This window comes from Sorex fumeus, unplaced genomic scaffold, assembly GCF_029834395.1.
Source record: "Sorex fumeus unplaced genomic scaffold, SorFum_2.1 ptg000015l, whole genome shotgun sequence".
In the NCBI taxonomy this organism is placed as follows: domain Eukaryota; kingdom Metazoa; phylum Chordata; class Mammalia; order Eulipotyphla; family Soricidae; genus Sorex; species Sorex fumeus.
Window position 1 is genome coordinate 25,645,459 of NW_026606072.1, and position 17,835 is coordinate 25,663,293.

Consider the following 17,835-nt stretch of genomic DNA (forward strand, 5'->3'; position numbering starts at 1 on the left):
CAGCAGCTAGTTTTGTGAATTGTTATCCTTAAGTCATACATCTTGTGCTTTCTTGTTCTCCTGCCATAGGTAACTTGATAAAGAAGGAAGGGAATGTCTCCTTCATAGAGATAACTCTGTTTTGAGTTATTTGCACAATTTTCTTTCTTTCTTTTCTTTCCTTTTTTTTTTTTTTGGTCTTTGGACAACACCTGGCAATGCTCAGAGGTTTCTTATGGGTGTGAACCCAGGAATTACTACTGGAAGTGCAGAAGGGAGTATATGGATGTTGGGGATCAAACCCGGGTTAACCATATAACAAGACAAAATACCCTATCAACTGTACTATCACTTCAGACTGTTATTAGCGTAACTGATCTCTGCTAAGACAAAATTTGTATGCAGTAGAATATTTCCCTCATTTAATCATGTCTAAAGTTCTTAGGAAAGAGAGCAACATGGACAACAACACCTACACTCATGAGTTGGACAATAATCTGCAGTACTTGATGACACACAAATTTAGTACAATTTTCGAATTTTAATATATCTTTGTAAAATTAAGTTTGGATAGCTTTTCTGCAGACTTATTTGGCTTAGAACTTGTTTAAAAATCAGGTATAATTTTAATGTTTATAAAATCTATTTATAAACTGCTGGCAGCTTTTATCTTCATCATCTACGCACCAACATCCAACTATGGTGAAGAAGAAATTAAGAAGTTCTACGTGGAGCTGGAGAAGTTCTATAAAGAAAACCACACCTTCTACAAATCATTGTCAGTGATTTTAATGGCAAGAGAGGACCGAGAAGATCGTCCAAAGAACTCCACAGTGAAACCCATGGCCTAGAATGGAATGAACAGGGTGAGAGACTATCTGAGTTCATCATGTCGACCAAGACCATCCATGGTAACTAACAGTTCCATAAGGCCAATCTAAATATTGGACATGGGAGTCTCCTGGTAGACGATTCCACAATGAAATTGACCACATCATATTCAATCTACAGTTTTGCCTGACTGATGTTGCTGTTGTCCCAAATTCCAAACGGGATCGGATCACTGTCTCCTTCATGCAAAATTCTACTTCATGGAGTGGGGAGAAAAGCCTGCAAAGTTTAAAAGAACTCCCAGAACGACCACCAACTGGGAGCTCTTTGGCACTATTGCAGGAACATGGAAAGATGCTGCCATTGACAACATCGACAAGGAATATGATCAACTGGTTCAGCACCTCCATGACTGTGCAAGGAATGCCGAGAGAGAGGTAGCCACAAAAAGACACCTGTCTTCAGAAACTCTTGAGCTCACTCACTAATGTGGCTTGGCACAAGCCTCGGGCAACCACAAGCAAACATCCAAGCTCACAAAGCAGTGCAGAGAAGTGATAAAGGAAGACCTCAAAGAGAAGGTCAGCAGTGCTGGCAGATGCGGAAGAAAATGGGAAAAGCATTCGCAACACCCTGCCCTCTGGCGTCCTGATGGATCTATCACATCTTCCAGAAGGGCAATGAAGATTATCCATGACTTCTACTCAGATCTCTTCGATAGCCACGTCCACCTTCCCACATACCAAATTCTCCCTTCTGAAATCCAACACACCAGTTCGTCAGTAAAGAAGCAAACAGCACCCGGCCCAGACAAGGTCAGACCTGAACATCTGAAGAATCTGACAAAAGTACTCATCATTACACTAGCTCAGCTCTTCACACACTACCTTTTTGAATGCAAGGTTATGTCCCAATGGAAAACCAGCAGAATCGTTCTACTGTACAAGAAGGGAGACATCCACGGCATTGGCGACTATCTTCCGATATGCCTGTTGTCCATCATCTACAAGCTGTTCATTCAAGTTATTCTGAATAGGATTGGCAGAACACTAGATGAAGGACAACCATGTGAGTAAGCCAAGTTCTGAAAAGGATTCAGCATGATTGACCATATCCACATGGTGACCAAGCACAGTGAGGTTTCTTGGAAGTTCAAGATGCCACTCTGACTAACGTTCATTGATTTAAAGAAGGCCTTTGGTTCTATTGAGACTGAAGCAGTCACTGAAGCCCTAGCCAAACAGAGCATTCAAACTCAGTGCATCAGGATCCGCTGTGAGCAGTATTATGGATTCACCACCAGGATCTCACCATTCTACAAGGAAGTGATCATCGACGTAAAGAGAGGGGTTTGGCAAGGCAATACCATTTCACCAAAACTCTTCAGTGCCACCCTCGAGAATTCATGCGATGACTGAAATGGGAAGGAATGGTAGTGAAGATAGATGGTCAGCAACTACACCACCTCCACTTGCTGATGACATCGTTCTAATAACACCGAACATAAGACAAACTGCACAAATGCTGACCGACTTCAATCGTGAGTGTTGAAAGGTCAGACTGCAGCTGAATCTCACAAAGACAATGTTTATAAAAAACGAACTAGTTTTTGATGTTCCATTTTCTCTCAATGGAATGAACATCTCCAAATGAAGCAGTTATATGTACCTAGGTGGAGAAGTCAACATCACAAACGACCAGGCACCTGAGCTGCACAGGAGGAAGAGAGCAGCGTGAAATGCCTTCAAGAGCGTCGAAGAAATAGCTAAGAGGACGAAGAACCTCTGGCTCCAGGCACATCTCTTTGACTCCACCATTCTCCCTGCACTAACATATGCCTCAGAGACCTGAACCCTACAAAAACAGGATGAGAACACTATTCGGATCTCCCAAAGAGGAATCAAAAAAGTTATGCTTGGAGTATCATGCTTCACTCAAGTGAGAGAAGGAATCCAGAGTTCCGACCTCCATCAACAATTGAAATCAGGGATGCTGTCTCATTTGCCAAGGCATCGAAAATCAGATGGGCTGGACACGTAATGCAATTTGGAGATGACCATTGAACTAGAGCTGTTACTGACTGGATTCCACATGATGTCAAAAGAACGCGTGGCACGGTTTAACGCATAGTCTGTTCGCTTTTCTGCTCCAAGCTGCTGGTTTTCTGCATTAAGTCCTTGTGCTTCTGGGGCCGTGGCCATGCCAGAGAGCCGCTCGTGGGGGGCAACTAGTGACCTCGGTAGGGCGTGAAGGACGGGTCGGAACGCCCCCCCTTCCCATGAGGTTTTTGTCGCCCCGGACCCCCGGCTCATACCTGCTGTCCACAAGGCTCCCATGCAGCCGCCATCTTTCTCTCCAGAGAGGAGAGGGCGAGTGGGGCAAAACCCTTTCCCCTCCGGGCAGGCATGATGGAACCCGGAGGGGAAAGGGTGTTGCCCCATTCACCCTCTCCTCTCTGGAAAGATGGCAGCTGCATGGGAGCCTTGTGGACAGCAGATATGAGCCGGGGGTCGGGGGCGACAAAAACCTCATGGGAAGGGGGGCATTCCGGCCCGTCCTTCACGCCCTACCGAGGTCACCAGTTGCCCCCCACAAGCGGCTCTCCAGCATGGCCATGACTCCAGAGCACAGAAACCAATCTCTTAATTATTTGACTTTTAGTAGAAATATTTCCAGGGTTAATAAGTAAAATAGCAGAAATCCAAAACTGCGCGGCCGCAATAGCGGCCACGCGACAACATTTAATTCTTGAACCAGCTGTAGAAAGCAAATCATCTCACAACGCTTTTTTCAGCATGTCTGATTGGGGGGGGGTAAACTCTAAATAATAATGGTGCATCTTTTATCGAAACAATGAATCTAGTCAAAGTAGATAGAGTGTTAACTAAAACTCATCTGCCTCACAGGTATTGGGAAGGGTGGGAGGTGGGGTTCTATTGGGGTTCGTGGTAAAAAATAAGTATTGGTAAAGGGAAATGTGTTTGATATTTACATGACTGAGACCTAAACCTGAAAGCTCTGTAACTTTTCCCACAGTGATTCAATAAATAAATAAATTATAAAAAAAAAAAAAGAACACATGGCCGCCCACTTACAAGATGGTCAGACTTCTTCGTCAAGACCCTGAACAAACGGTTTGAGACTCTTCATGTTTCTGTAGCAAGCAGACGCCATTGGGCTATACTAGCATGAGACAAGTACAAATGGAGACATTACTGGTGCCCACTCATGCAAATCAATGAGTAACGGGTTATCAAGTGATCAAGTGATAAAATCTATTTAGTACTGAGTTTTTTTCCTTCCTTGTATAAACCTGGCAAAAGCAATATTCAATAGGACAAAAGAACAGAAAACTGAAAAATTTTCAGGGAACTGTGTGTTCAACTAGGAATAAAAGAAAAATCACCAGAGAAATAGCAGGAAACAATCTTTCCTTTTTTATTAAATTCTTTTACCCCTGAAAATGCACTTCATAGTCTCACACTAGAAGGTCAACATAATCAATAAGACTCTAGTTTCAAGCAACAAAACAAACAAAGTTCAGCAGAGAAATTGATTAATTGATTTTTCCCAAAGAAACAGTATATTACATTATCACATATTTTAAAAGTGTTGGCAGTTTACCAAATTATGTGAGAATTAAAAACTTGGAGTTCAAGAGACTAGTAACTAAAAATTTTAAGAATTGCTCTATCTCCAGATTCAGTGTCATGAAGAGTCATCTGATTTCAAGGTTGTTTAATCTATTTGACTTTTGTTTATTACATCAGAAAGAATTCTGAGTTTTGTTTTTTTTTTCATGAAACTGACCAGTGTTCCCTATACCATTTATTGAAGAGGCTTTCCTTGCTTCACTTCATGCTCTTAGCTCCCCTCTCAAATATAACTTTTCTGTATTTCTGAGGAACTGTACCTCAGCTTTCAATTATAGTCCATCGGGCTGAGAGTCTGTCTTTGTTCTAGTACCTTGCCATCTTGATTACTGTAGCTTCAAGGTAACAATTTGAAGTAAGGAAAAGAAAAGATTCTCATTTTCCTTTGTGTGTGTGTGTGTTTAGGAGTACTGCTATTTATTCAGCCACTGATTAGCTGATTGAATTGGACATGAACTCCACCTTACTTTTTTTTCATTTTTTATAATTTTATTTATTGAATCACTATGACAGCAGTTACAAACCGTTCAGCTTTAAGTCTCAGTTATACAATGAAACACCTGTAACCTTCACCAGTGCCATTCTCCACCCCCAACAACCCCAGTATATCCCCATCCCACACCCTCCCCCTACCTGTGGGGCAGATGATTTCCACATTACTCTCTCTCTCTACTTTGATCATATTCAATATCTTTACACCAGACCCACCATTATTATTTGATATTTTACCTCAACACTGAGATCTGCTGAAAAGGCAACATAAACAGCCATAATCTATGGCTGATTATGAATAACATATGATGTCGTGTGGCTGCAGTAGTGGGCATGCGATTTTGAAATTCCAAATTTTAACACTAAAATCTGGAGGGATTTCTGCCAAAAGCTGCTGGATTCAGAGATTTGCTCCTGAGTCTCTGGGATCATGGTCATTAAGCAGCTTGATCAGGAGCTAGAACGGCTGTTCATGGGTGGCGACTCAGGGTCTCGTTGGGACGGGAAGGAAAAGGCCGGCTCAACCCCATCCATGAGGTCCTGCGTGTCTCGTCACTGAGGACCCAAACCTTCAGTGGCTTCTGGAGGATGGTGGCCATCGAGCTGCCTGGGGGAGCAGATGGAGGGACAACACACTTTTCCCCTGGGGTGGCCTGGCGACAGTAACCAACTGCGGGGTCCAGACTCATTTCTGCCAAAAGTCTCTGGGTTTCAAGATTTGTTTCTGAATCTTTTGGATCATGGCCATTAAGCAGCTTGATCATGAGCCAGAGAGGTCGTTTGTGGGCGATGACTTGGGGTCTTGTTGGTACGGGGAGGAAAGGATCAGCTCCACCCCCAACACGTGAGGCCCTGCGTGTCTCGCCACTGCAGGTCCAAATCTGACTGTCCAGTGGCCTCTGGAGGATGGTGGCCTATTCCCACCTGGGTTGGCCCAGCACCGGTAACCTATTGCAGGGACCAGACGCATTTCTACCAAAAGCTGCTGGGTTTCGAGATTTGTTTCTGAGTCTTTGGGATCATGGCCATTAAGTGGTTCAATCAGGAACCAGAGAGGCCATACTTTTAATTATATAGCTGAGCCGGAGGTGTTTGTGGGTGTGTCTCCCACATACCTAACTTTTGGCCGTTTATTTTCTTTTTTCTTTGTTTTTAAATTTTTATTAGTGAGACGATTGCACAGCGGTAGGGCGTTTGCCTTGCACGCAGCCAACATGGCCGACCCGAGTTCGATCCCTCCGCCCCTCTTGGAGAGCCCAGCAAGCTACCGAGAGTATCTTGCCCGCACGGCAGAGCCTGGCAAGCTCCCCATGACATATTCGATATGCCAGACACAGTAACAACAAAGTCTCCAATGGAGACGTTACTGGGCCCGCTCGAGCAAATCGATGATCAACGGGAGAGCTTTATTTATATTTATTTTATTTAGTGAGACACCATGAGGTACAGTTGTAAATGTACAAATTTTGTGCTTGAGTTTCAATTATACAATGATCAAATACCCATCCCTCTACCAGTACCCATTTTCTACCACCACGGATCCCAGTATTTCTCCCACTCCCCCATCCTCCCATCCCACCCTGCCTCTGTGGCAGAGCATTCCCCTTTGTTCTCTCTCTTCTTTTGGGTGTTGTGGTTTGCAAAAGAGGCTTTGAGTGGCAATCATGTTTGGTCTATAGTCTACTTTCAGCATGCTTCTCCCATCCTGGGAGGATCCTCCCAACACCCTTTATTTTTTTTGGTTCTCCCTTCTCTATCTGAGCTGCCTTTTTCCCTAGCATGTGTGGCTGGCCTCCAAGCCATGGAGCAAAATTCCTGGTACTAATCTCGTTGGCCGTTTACTTTCTTGGTAAACTTTGCCCCAAGTTTTGGGGGTCTGGCCAAAGACACAGCAGCAATTTGGGGGTATCTGGAAGTCTGAAGGCGCCATCAGGCTGCTGATGCACTCGCCTCACAGGTACAGATTCACCTGCTGGTGGCACCATACCCCCTGTCATTTTCCTTTTACTTAGGATTGATTTGATTGTTCTGGGCTGTTTATTATTCCACATAAATTTCAACAGCATTTGGTCTATATGTTTAAAAAATGTCATGGGTATTTTTATAAAGACTGCTTTGAATTTATATAATTAATGCTTTGGGCATGATAGTAATTTTGGCAATATAGCTTCCTATCCATGAACAGAGGATGTTTTTCCATTTCTCTGTGTTTTCTTTCATTTCTTTTAGTAATAATTTATACTTTTCTCTATGTCTTTCACTTCTTTTATCAAGCTGATTCTCAGGTTTCTAATTTTATTTCTGAGGAGTAATCGTGAATGTGACTTTTTAAAAACATTCTCCTCATTTCATTGTTGAAATATTGTAATGCCACAGATTTATTCATGCTGATTTTGTAGCTTTTCACTTTACTGTTAAAGCTTATCATTTCTAGGAAATTTTTGTTTGTTTTTGTAGGCTTTTCCAAAATAGTATCATGTCATCTACAAACAATGATAGTTTGATGTCTTTTTTTCCCAATCTGGATGTCCCTCATATCTTTCTTGTCCAATTACTTTGGCAAGTACATCCAATACTATATTGAATAATAGTGGTGAGAATAGACAAGCTTGTCTTGGGCAACCTTGTCTTCCCTGATCTTAGAGGGAAGCTTTCCTGTTTTTTTTATTGTTGAGTATAATATTAGCTATGGGTCTATGGTAAATGGCTTTAACTATAATGAGGACAGTTCCTTCTATCCCCACTTTATTGAGAGTTTTTTTTCATGAATGAAGATTGAATCTTGCCTTTGGTCAAACAAAAAGAAACAAAGGTAAACAAATAGTACCATTTCTAAATAAGAAGTTTCTGCACCACAAAAGAAATGATGAACAGAACAAAGAGACACTCCCCAGAGTGGAAGAAAATGTTTCCTTACCACTCATCTGACAAAGAACTAATATCCAAGATATATAAAGAACCCAACTACAAAGCTTAACAACAGCAATAAAAATTATTAACATCAAAAAATAAGGAGAAGAAATGATCAGAAACTTCCTCGAAAAAGACATTAAGATAGCAACATATATATATATTTACAACACTGATCATCAGGGAAATCCAAATCAAAACAATAGGATATCAGCTCACACAAGTGATACTGGCACATATCACAAAGAACAAAAACAGCCAGTGTTGACATGGCTGTAAGGAAAAAGGAAACTTTTCTGGTTCTGCTAGAAATGTCAACCGGCACAATCCATTTGTAAAGCAATATGGACACCTTAAAAAAATAAATAAGACTTGTGCTTCCACATGACCCAGCAATTACAGTTCTTGGTCTCCACCCCAAGGGCCCAAAAATTCTCTAGAAAAGGCATTTTTCACTTCTATGTTCATTGCAGCACTATTCATACTAGCCAAAGGCTGGAACAACCAAAGTGTCAAAGTACAGATACTAGATAAAGACACTATAAAATATATAAACCATAGAATACTACTGTGCTTTAAAAAAAGATAAAATAATGCAAATTGCCCCTATATGGAAGAAAATGTATGGTCTCGAGCTGAATGAAGTAAGACAGAAGAGGGACAGATAGGACAGATTCAGGATAATCTCACTCATAAGGGGTTTATAAAGAAGTACAAAAAAGAAATAACAAATAGCCCAAAGCAACAGGATCTGAGAACTAATCTATAGAATTGAGCATTGAGAAATGAGCATCTCCAGGGTGAGGAGATGGGGAGGAAGGGGTAGAGTTGAAGCAGGGAAAATGGGGCACTGGTGGGGAGAAGTAGATACTCCAATGGGAGTGGGGAGTGTCAGAATGTTGTGAGCATGTAACCTTATCATTGACAGTATCGTAAATCTTGGTGACTAAATGATTTTTTAATTGCTCTGTATCTACAATTTGATAGAATAAATAAAGTTCATAAAAGGTTAATAGTCAACAAAACACTGCAGAACCTAATAATTTACATGCTGAGAGTGGAATAAAGTCAAAAGCGTGTGGGAAATTTGGAAGATGATACCAAAGAAAGATGGTCACTGTGGATTAGATTTACAGAATTAAAACTGATCTTCTTAGCACGACTGTCTGTTTACCTAAAACTGTTTTGTTGTTTATCATTCAACATAAAGATGTGCTGTCATTATTGCATAAAAATAAACAGCAAGATCAGAATCAGCACCCAGAATTACTTTGGGAGGCTAGAGGGAAGCCCTTGCCCCAGAAGAATAAAATGTCGCAACTTTGAATAGTATCCTAAGCCAAATATTCACAAAAGGATCTCTTGCCAAGAAAAAAATACTTTCCTAATTTGTTTCTTTTGTTGTGTTTTGCTTTGAATTTTAAAAGCTCTTTTTTGTTTTGTTTTAAAGGGCAAACTCATAAATATTTACAGAGTGATCTGACTAAGCAGAAAAAGAGATTAGAAAATGTTTTGAATGAATGCAACATGTTTCATGTAAATTAAATTATACAATCAATTTTATATTAAGAAAAATAAATCACAAAATTAATATGCTTTATGAGATTATTTTAACATTTTAGAATATTTTGAATAGTAGAGACTAGTTTAGGTGATATGAGAAGTTAAGACAAATCCAAAGTGTTTATATTTGTTATGGTTCAAGTTAAATTTAATAAGCATTCTGGAACCAAAGATAGTAAGCAAAATTATATAGCAGTATTAAATATCACTAAATGAATATACTAACTATTAGCTAATACTGAAAGTCTTTATTCAAAAATTTTTATTTAAATGTTATACATACTGCTAGTTACATAAATATCTAATTGTATAAAATTCTGATTATAATTCTATGAATTTTTTCTATTTTGTTATATGTCTATAATTATAGTAAAAGTTTATCAATTACTTCAGAAATAGACAAAATTGAATCATTTTTGTGCCTTATTCAATAGTGATAATTTCAACAAAATCACACATTTCGTTGAAAAACAAGACAGCTTCTATAAAAGATACTTGCTCTATAGTCAAAAGCTTCCTTGTAACAGAATCATCACAGATTAAAGAGATTTTTAAATAGGTTGTTTCTGATAATTTTATTAAGAGGAAAATAGGAAAACACATTACAAAAATTAGTTTCAAAAGATTTAAAATAGGCCTCAAAAAGGCTTCTTCCCTAAATTATAGGACTATTTAAACAAATACAGATAAATTCCATATGCACCATTCACTGTCAAATTGTATTCATTTCTCCTAGAAGAGCTCTGACTATAGCTATTACAGTTATAATTCACCAGATTCTTATCAACCAAAGGTCAAAAGGTAGAAACTGTAATTCCTCAATGTTCAACTATAAATTGGGCATGAGAAAAACCTTCCACATTAAAATTCTGTACACACTTGAGCTGAAGAAATAGTACAATGCGTAGGGCATTTGCCTAGCGTATGGCCAACCTAGGCTGAATCTCTGGCATCCCTGAGTACCACATGGAGTAATTCCTCAGTACGGAGCGTGAGCATTGCTGGGTGTGACCCAAAAAGAAAAAAATATTCTATGCACAATATATTTAAGGAAAATACATATCTCCATGACCTTTGGCTTAATATTAAAATAACTTGTGAAATATCTCATAGACCATGTGTACTAGTGAAAATACTAAAAAAGCCTTCAACACCATGCCTCGAATCCTGTTTGATCTTAATAAAATGATAAGGAAATGAACACAGGTCAGTTTATAGCTATGAACCAGAGGTGTCTGAAAAAGGTTATGTTTTGTCCTTAAACTCTGGAAAAGTGTGGAGAAACTGATCATTAGCAATTCATTCTTGCTAAATGAATAGAGGAATTTCTCAAAAATAAGGTGTATGAAATGTATTATATTTATGAAAAGAAATATAAAATATATTTTATAAATGCTGACTTTTGAAAATGTTGAATTTCATTCAAATGCTGAATTTTCTTAATACTTTTGGAGATTATATGGCCCCACAAAAATCTCATAAAATAATGTCTCTGTAGTTGCATTGAGAAGTGTAGGATTAGGGTAATTATTAGAATACTAAAAAGAGCATGTAATTCCCCTTAATAAGTAAAAAAAGCTGATTATAGTGAAAGCTCTGATTTACCACAAATCTTTCAAATATCTTCTCCTTTATCTACAATCTTGCAGATAAACAGAATTCTATCATTTAAAATCACTTAGTATAAGAAATGAAAATCAAGATTTCTGCATGCCAAGGTAATTGTTATGGGATTGAATAAATTAGTGAAATAAATGTTTGATAATGTTACATTGATAATTATGTTGAATTTAGGTTTGTAAGTTGGACTTGTGACTTTGAAATAAATTTTTAATTGGTCAAATAGAAGATTCCTTTAAATAGAAGTTAGATATCTATTTCTAGAAGTCATCAATGGTTAATAACGCCAATCTTATACTTAAAACCATACTGAATTAATTACCATACATCTGCAAATGGGGCTGGATAGATAGTACAAGTGTTAAGATGCTGGTTCACTATGCAGCTAACCCAGGTTCTGTCCCTAATACTATATGGTTCCCTAATCCTGACCCACCCAGCACAGAATGAGCTATACTATTGCTTTGGCCCCCACATAAAAATTTTTTTTAATTGTGAAAATATGAGTTCTAAAAGGCAGCTTGATAGGGAATGGAATGATAGCACAGTGAGTAAGGCAGTTGCAGTATACAGGGCCTAACCAGATTCGATTTCCAGTACCCCATATAGTCCTCATAGACCACCAGGATTGATCCCTGAGCATGGAGCCACAAATGAGTAAGCACTGAGCACTGGTGGATGTGCTCCCAATTAAAAAAATAAAAGGCAGCATGTTGGGCTAGAGCGATAGCACAGCAGGTAGGTGTTTGCCTTGCACGCGGCAAACACCCAGGTTCGATTCCTCAGTCCTTCTCAGAGAGCCCGGCAAGCTACCGAGAGTATCCCACCCACACGGCAGAACCTGACAAGCTCTCCCCGGCATATTCAATATGCCAAAAACAGTAACAAGTCTCACAATGGAGACGTTACTGGTGCCTGCTCAAGCAAATCGATGAGTAAAGGGAGGACAGTTGCTACAGTGCTACAGTGCTACACACAACATATATAAAAGCTTTACCTTTATATATTATATATGTGTGTATGTAAATTGGTTTAGTTAAGAGGTAATGATAGGGATATCACTTTTTAAGTGTACGTGCATGAAAAATAATATTTTTTCCACTCTTAAAGCAACTTTAAAGTGGGACAGTTATTATTTTGATATGAATGATTTTGATTGAAAATTTAAAAAAAGATGTGGTCATTGCAATGACCTAATTCAATGCTGTAATAAATTCTCTCCAAAAAAGACTTCTAAAATATAAAGTCAAACGTACTTTTCATTAGAAGCAGGCATATATGTACACATAACATCTCTCTATCCAGTTCTTTTAGAAGTCTCAATTCCCACCTAAAAATTTGTCTGAATTTTTTACTCTCAACTTAGTATCAAACTCTGCCCTTGGCTATGAAGTCATTATTTTTATTGTCTTGGAAAACATCCATCTGCAAGGAGGAAAACAAAAGTTATAATTCCTATTTATTTCCATTCTTCTTTCTAACCACTGCTCAAATTGAGAATTGTTTCCTATTTCCTTCTGCAACTCTGTTAGGTCACAAGGATGTCATTAATTTAAAGGTTTAGAAATCATAATTTTTAATAAAAAATAAACTAAAATGCTAATTAAATTTCTTCAAATACTTATTTTTTCTAGAAAGAGGCCATAACTGCTTTAAAGTAACTCTTTTAAAATGAAAATGGCTAAACATCATCCTATTGAAGAAACTGTATATTAAGTTTAAATTAACATTAAAAAACTTAAGCTCATCATTAATAAGGGGAAGCGGAGAGCTGAAAGCATCTGAAACATCTACCAAATAGTCAATAGGAATGAGCCTTGAACATCAGTTCCTAGTTGGAGTGGGAAGAAAGTCACCCTTTTCTACAATCTCTTTTGCAAGGTACCTAGTGAGATATCACATATTTATCAATAAAATCTCCCAATTTTTATCTAGTCATTGTAACTTCTTCCAAATCCAGAGAGAAAAAAGAAAAAGAAATGATATGCAGAGAGAGAGAGAATTACTTCAGAACTTAAGTAAGAAAATAACAAAATAGAGTAAAAATATCACTGCTAAAAATATCCATTTTGAATATTTTCAAATATCACCATAACTGTAGGTCTCTCAACTCATTAAGTTCCAGTGTTAAGAGAATGTAAAACAATTTTATTTCAGATAATGAAATTTTGAATAGAAAATACAAGTTTGGTGTAGAAATAGTATCTCTGGTTGTACACTAATTTTTGTGTTTAAATATTGCTGAGTTATACTGATGTTTAATAATAATTGTGCTTTTCCATTATTTAACTAGCAAAATTTATAAATAGCATTCAAATATCTAGAATCTAGGATAAAATTGTTTTCTATGAAATATCCTACCACAAGATATCCTGTTAGAGATAGAGTTATACACCACTTAGACCCAAAGTTAAGAAGAAACTATTCTCATTCCCAAACAGTACACTTAGTCACCCTAACATTCCAACTCCTTCATGTCTCCCTCTGCTCTTATGCTGAGTTGATACATCAAGTTAGTATCAGTCACTTATTAAACCAGATCCTGGTGCAGAGGCCCAGGTGGTCAATACACATCACTAAAATTGGCTTCAGATGACCAATAGGCTACATTTCCATAACTGCGTAACAATCCTATTCTCTACTACCTAAACCTGTTTTTCCAACAGGTGTTAAAGCCCTCCCCCTTAAAATCAGAGCTATCTGGACCAGGGAGAGAACTCAGATAATAGAGTATATGCCTACTATGTGCAAGGTCTTGGGTTTGATGGACCTCCCAAGCACCACCAGTTTATCAATAAAATCCCCAGATTTTTATCTAGTCATTATAACTTCTCCTTCCAAATCCAGAAAGAAAAAAATTGATATACAGAGAGAGAGAGAGAGAGAGAGAGAGAGAGAGAGAGAGAGAATTGCTTCAGAGCTTAAGTGAAAAAATAACAAAGTAAAAGTATCACTGCTAAAAAAATATCCATTTGGAAAATTTTCAAATACCACCATAACTGTAGGTTTCTCAACTCATTAAGTTCCAGTGTTAAGAGAGTATAAAACAATTTTATTTAATATAATGAAATTTTGAAAGCCCTCCCCCTCAAAATCAGAGCTATCTGGAACCAGGGAGAGAACTCACATAGTAGAGTCCTTCCTTTCCAGATTTGATTGGACTACTGGTGCCCATGGAGACTCAGCGAAGACAATGCCAATGTTTTTAAAACTCCTAGCACCCCAGTCATAGTTCTTTCTCTCTTTCTTTCTTTCTTTCTTTCTTTCTTTCTTTCTTTCTTTCTTTCTTTCTTTCTTTCTTTCTGTCTCCTTCCTTCCTTCCTTCCTTCCTTCCTTCCTTCCTTCCTTCCTTCCTTCTTTCTTTCTTTCTTTCTTTCTTTCTTTCTTTCTTTCTTTCTTTCTTTCTTTCTAATGAAACACCATGAGGTAGTTACAGACTTACACAATTTCAGTCATACAATGGTCATCCCTCCACCAGTGCCTGTTCTCCACCACCAATATTTCCAGTATCCCTTCTGTCACCCCCACCCCATCCCCCTCCCCACTCCCTGCCTCTGTGACAGGCACATTCTCTTTTACTCTCTCTCTCTCCTTTTGGGTATTATGGTTTGCAATACAGGTATTAAGTGGCCATCATGTTTGTTCCTGTCCAGGAGCTCAGCCAAGTTCACACAGCTAGTTGCAGAACTCTCTTGTGCCTCTTGCATCAGGGAGGGGAAAAGTCTCATTTAAAAAGAAAAATAACGCCCTCTCTTCTCTGGAAAGAAAGATGGTGGCCACATGGGAGCCTTGTGGACAGCAGGTATGAGCCGGGGGTGTGGGAGCGACTAAAACCTCATGGGAAGGGGGGGTTCCGGTCTGTCCTTCACGCCCTACCGAGGCCACCAGTTGCCCCCCACGAGCGGCTCTCCAGCACGGCCATGGCCCCAGAAGCACAAGGACTTAATGCAGAACCCAGCAGCTTGGAGCAGAAAAGTGAAAGGACTATGCGTTAATCCAGGCCATCATGTCTGCCCGGAGGGGAAAGGGTGTTGCTCCCTTCCGCCCTCCTCCCTCTGGAAAGAAAGATGGCGGCCGCATGGGAGCCTTGAGGACAGCAGGTTTGAGCCGGGGGTGTGGGGACGACTAAAACCTCATGGGAAGGGGGGCGTTCCGGTCCGTCCTTCACGCCCTACCGAGGTCACCAGTTGCCCCCCACGAGCGGCTCTCCAGCACGGCCACAACTCCAGAGCACAGAAACCAATTTCTTAACTATCTGACTTTCAGTAGAAATACTTCCAGGGTCAATAGGTAAAAGAGCAGAAATCCAAAACCAACATTTAATTCTTGAACCCAGCCGTAGAAAGCAAATCACTTCACAATGCTTTTTCAGCATGTCTGATTTGGGGGGGGGGGGGGGTAAACTCTAAATAATAGTGGTGAATCTTTTATTGAAACAATGAATCTAATCAAAGCAGATAGAGTGTTAACTAGAATTCATCTGCCTCACAGGGACTGGGAGGGGTGGGGGGTGGGTTTTTATTGGGGTTCTTCATGGTAAAAAATAAGTATTGGTAAAGGGAAATGTGTTTGATATTTGCATGACTGAGACCTAAACCTGAAAGCTTTGTAACTTTTCCCACAGTGATTCAATAAATAAATAAATTTAAAAAATAAAAAGAAAAATAAATAAATTTTAAATAAAAAGAAAATCTCAGGGTTCTTATAATGAAGCCTGACCACAGGTGTGTCTGGAAGAAGCAAATTAAGTTCTTTGCTACAAGCTCTTCTCCTGCAAAAATTTTTACTACATAACAATTGGCCAAAGGCTATTTTTATATAAAGGATAAAAACTGGATGGAAATTAGGTTTTAGCACAAGGCAACTTTACCATAAAAAGTATTAAAATTACAAAAAAATAAAAGGACATTAATGAAAAGGACATAACTTCTTTCTTCTTGCAGTTTTCAAATACAAGGATACACATCTGTACCTGGATGCAGTATTGCCAAAAATAAGTTACTCTATTGTTTGACAAAGGATGTGAGTTTTACTATTATATGTCATCAATACAACTGATAATACATCCCTGAGCCATATTTAAATATTATAACATGTATTGGATCCCTGTAATAATCTAAATTATCTAAGCCAGATTCTGTGTTAAATACCAAAATTTAGTTTACATTATGTTTTCTTTACCATCATATACCTAAATCTTTTCATTACTTTCAAGAAATCTTTACTCATAAGGCACCAATAACATCACCAATTCTTTTGGGAGAATAGGAGGAGATGAAGCCTTAAATTGCTTTGATAAACATGTATCTAAACTAGCAATTTACTAAAAGATTAGTAAACAAGATTCATAAAGACTTGTGAATTACTAGCCACCTTTTTTCCCCAATGTTTGCAATAGCAAGTTGTTTGACAAATGGGAGGGTTAAAGGAGTTCACCAAAAGATTCGCAAAGTATGAAGTGATTTGCCAGGATAGTATACAATCTGGCTTTATAATTTTTTTTACCTCAAACCTCCAATATGTTGTTTTATAGACATAGTTTTAACATAAAGATGGGGTTACTGTATCAGTTAAAATCAAACTGGCAAACCAAAGTGTCAACCAGTTATTTCATGTTTTAAATATTTTAAATAAAATATTTTAGACAGATAGTCAGGTCAGGGAAGTAAAATGCTGTGGCAAAAAAACTATCCATGAAACGATCAGAATCACACACAGAAAAAAACAGTTATCCAAAGCAAAGATTAAGCATAGGTGGGGGATTATCTGAGCCTAATCAATTTAGAAGAGAAATGTCCAACTCCCACCTCCTCTAGCCTTCCACATGAAAAAAGTAAAATGCCTCATCTTCAGTCTAATATACATTTTCTCTCACCTAAGTAAAGAAAAAAAACTGAGAAACACTTGTTCAGCTCAGAGTCTAGAGGCACAAAACCACTAAAAGACCTAATAAAAGACTACGGAACATACTTCCTCCTCCCTCTCCATGTCACTACATTGCTTAAGGCCTACTTCTATCAGTCCTTTTTGTGTCTACCCAATGTGTAGCTACTAAGGGGAAAAAATTGCAAGGCATACATACCCAAAGTCAAAAACACAATTTGAAGAGACATATCAAGCATCAGAACCAGATACAAAAGGGATATTGACAGTACTTATTAGGCATTTAAAGTGACTGTGATTAATATGCTAAGGTTTCTAATGTATAGACAGAATGCAAGAGCAGATGAGCATTTTAATCAGAATGATAAAAATATGAAATTCCTAAGGAAGAACCAAAAAGAAATTCTATAATTTAAAAAAAACAGATAAGAAGATGCCTTTGAAAGGTTCATTAGCAGCTGGACACAGTTGAAGACAGCTGAAGGATAGATAGCTAGAATATAAATCAACAAAACCTTCAAAACTAAAGTCAAAGATGATAAGCATAAAAACAAAGAGAAAAAAGAAGTATCTAAGACTATAAGACAACTACAAAATGTGTACCACAGTTTTATTAATAATACCTTTAGAGGACATGAAAGGATAAATGAACAGAGAAATATTTTAAACAAAAGTGATTAAAAATTCATAGATTACTGTCAAATATCAAACCATATGAAACTCAGGGAACATATGAAAAAGTAGAACTCAAACAACAAAAAACTATGCCAAAGTGTATTATTTTCATCTAAAGAAGAGATAAAGAAAAGATTTTGAAAGGAGTCAGAGGGGGAAAAACACCTTACCATTAAGATAACAAAAATAATAATTGCTTCTGGCTTCTCCTAGGATCATGCAAGAGAGA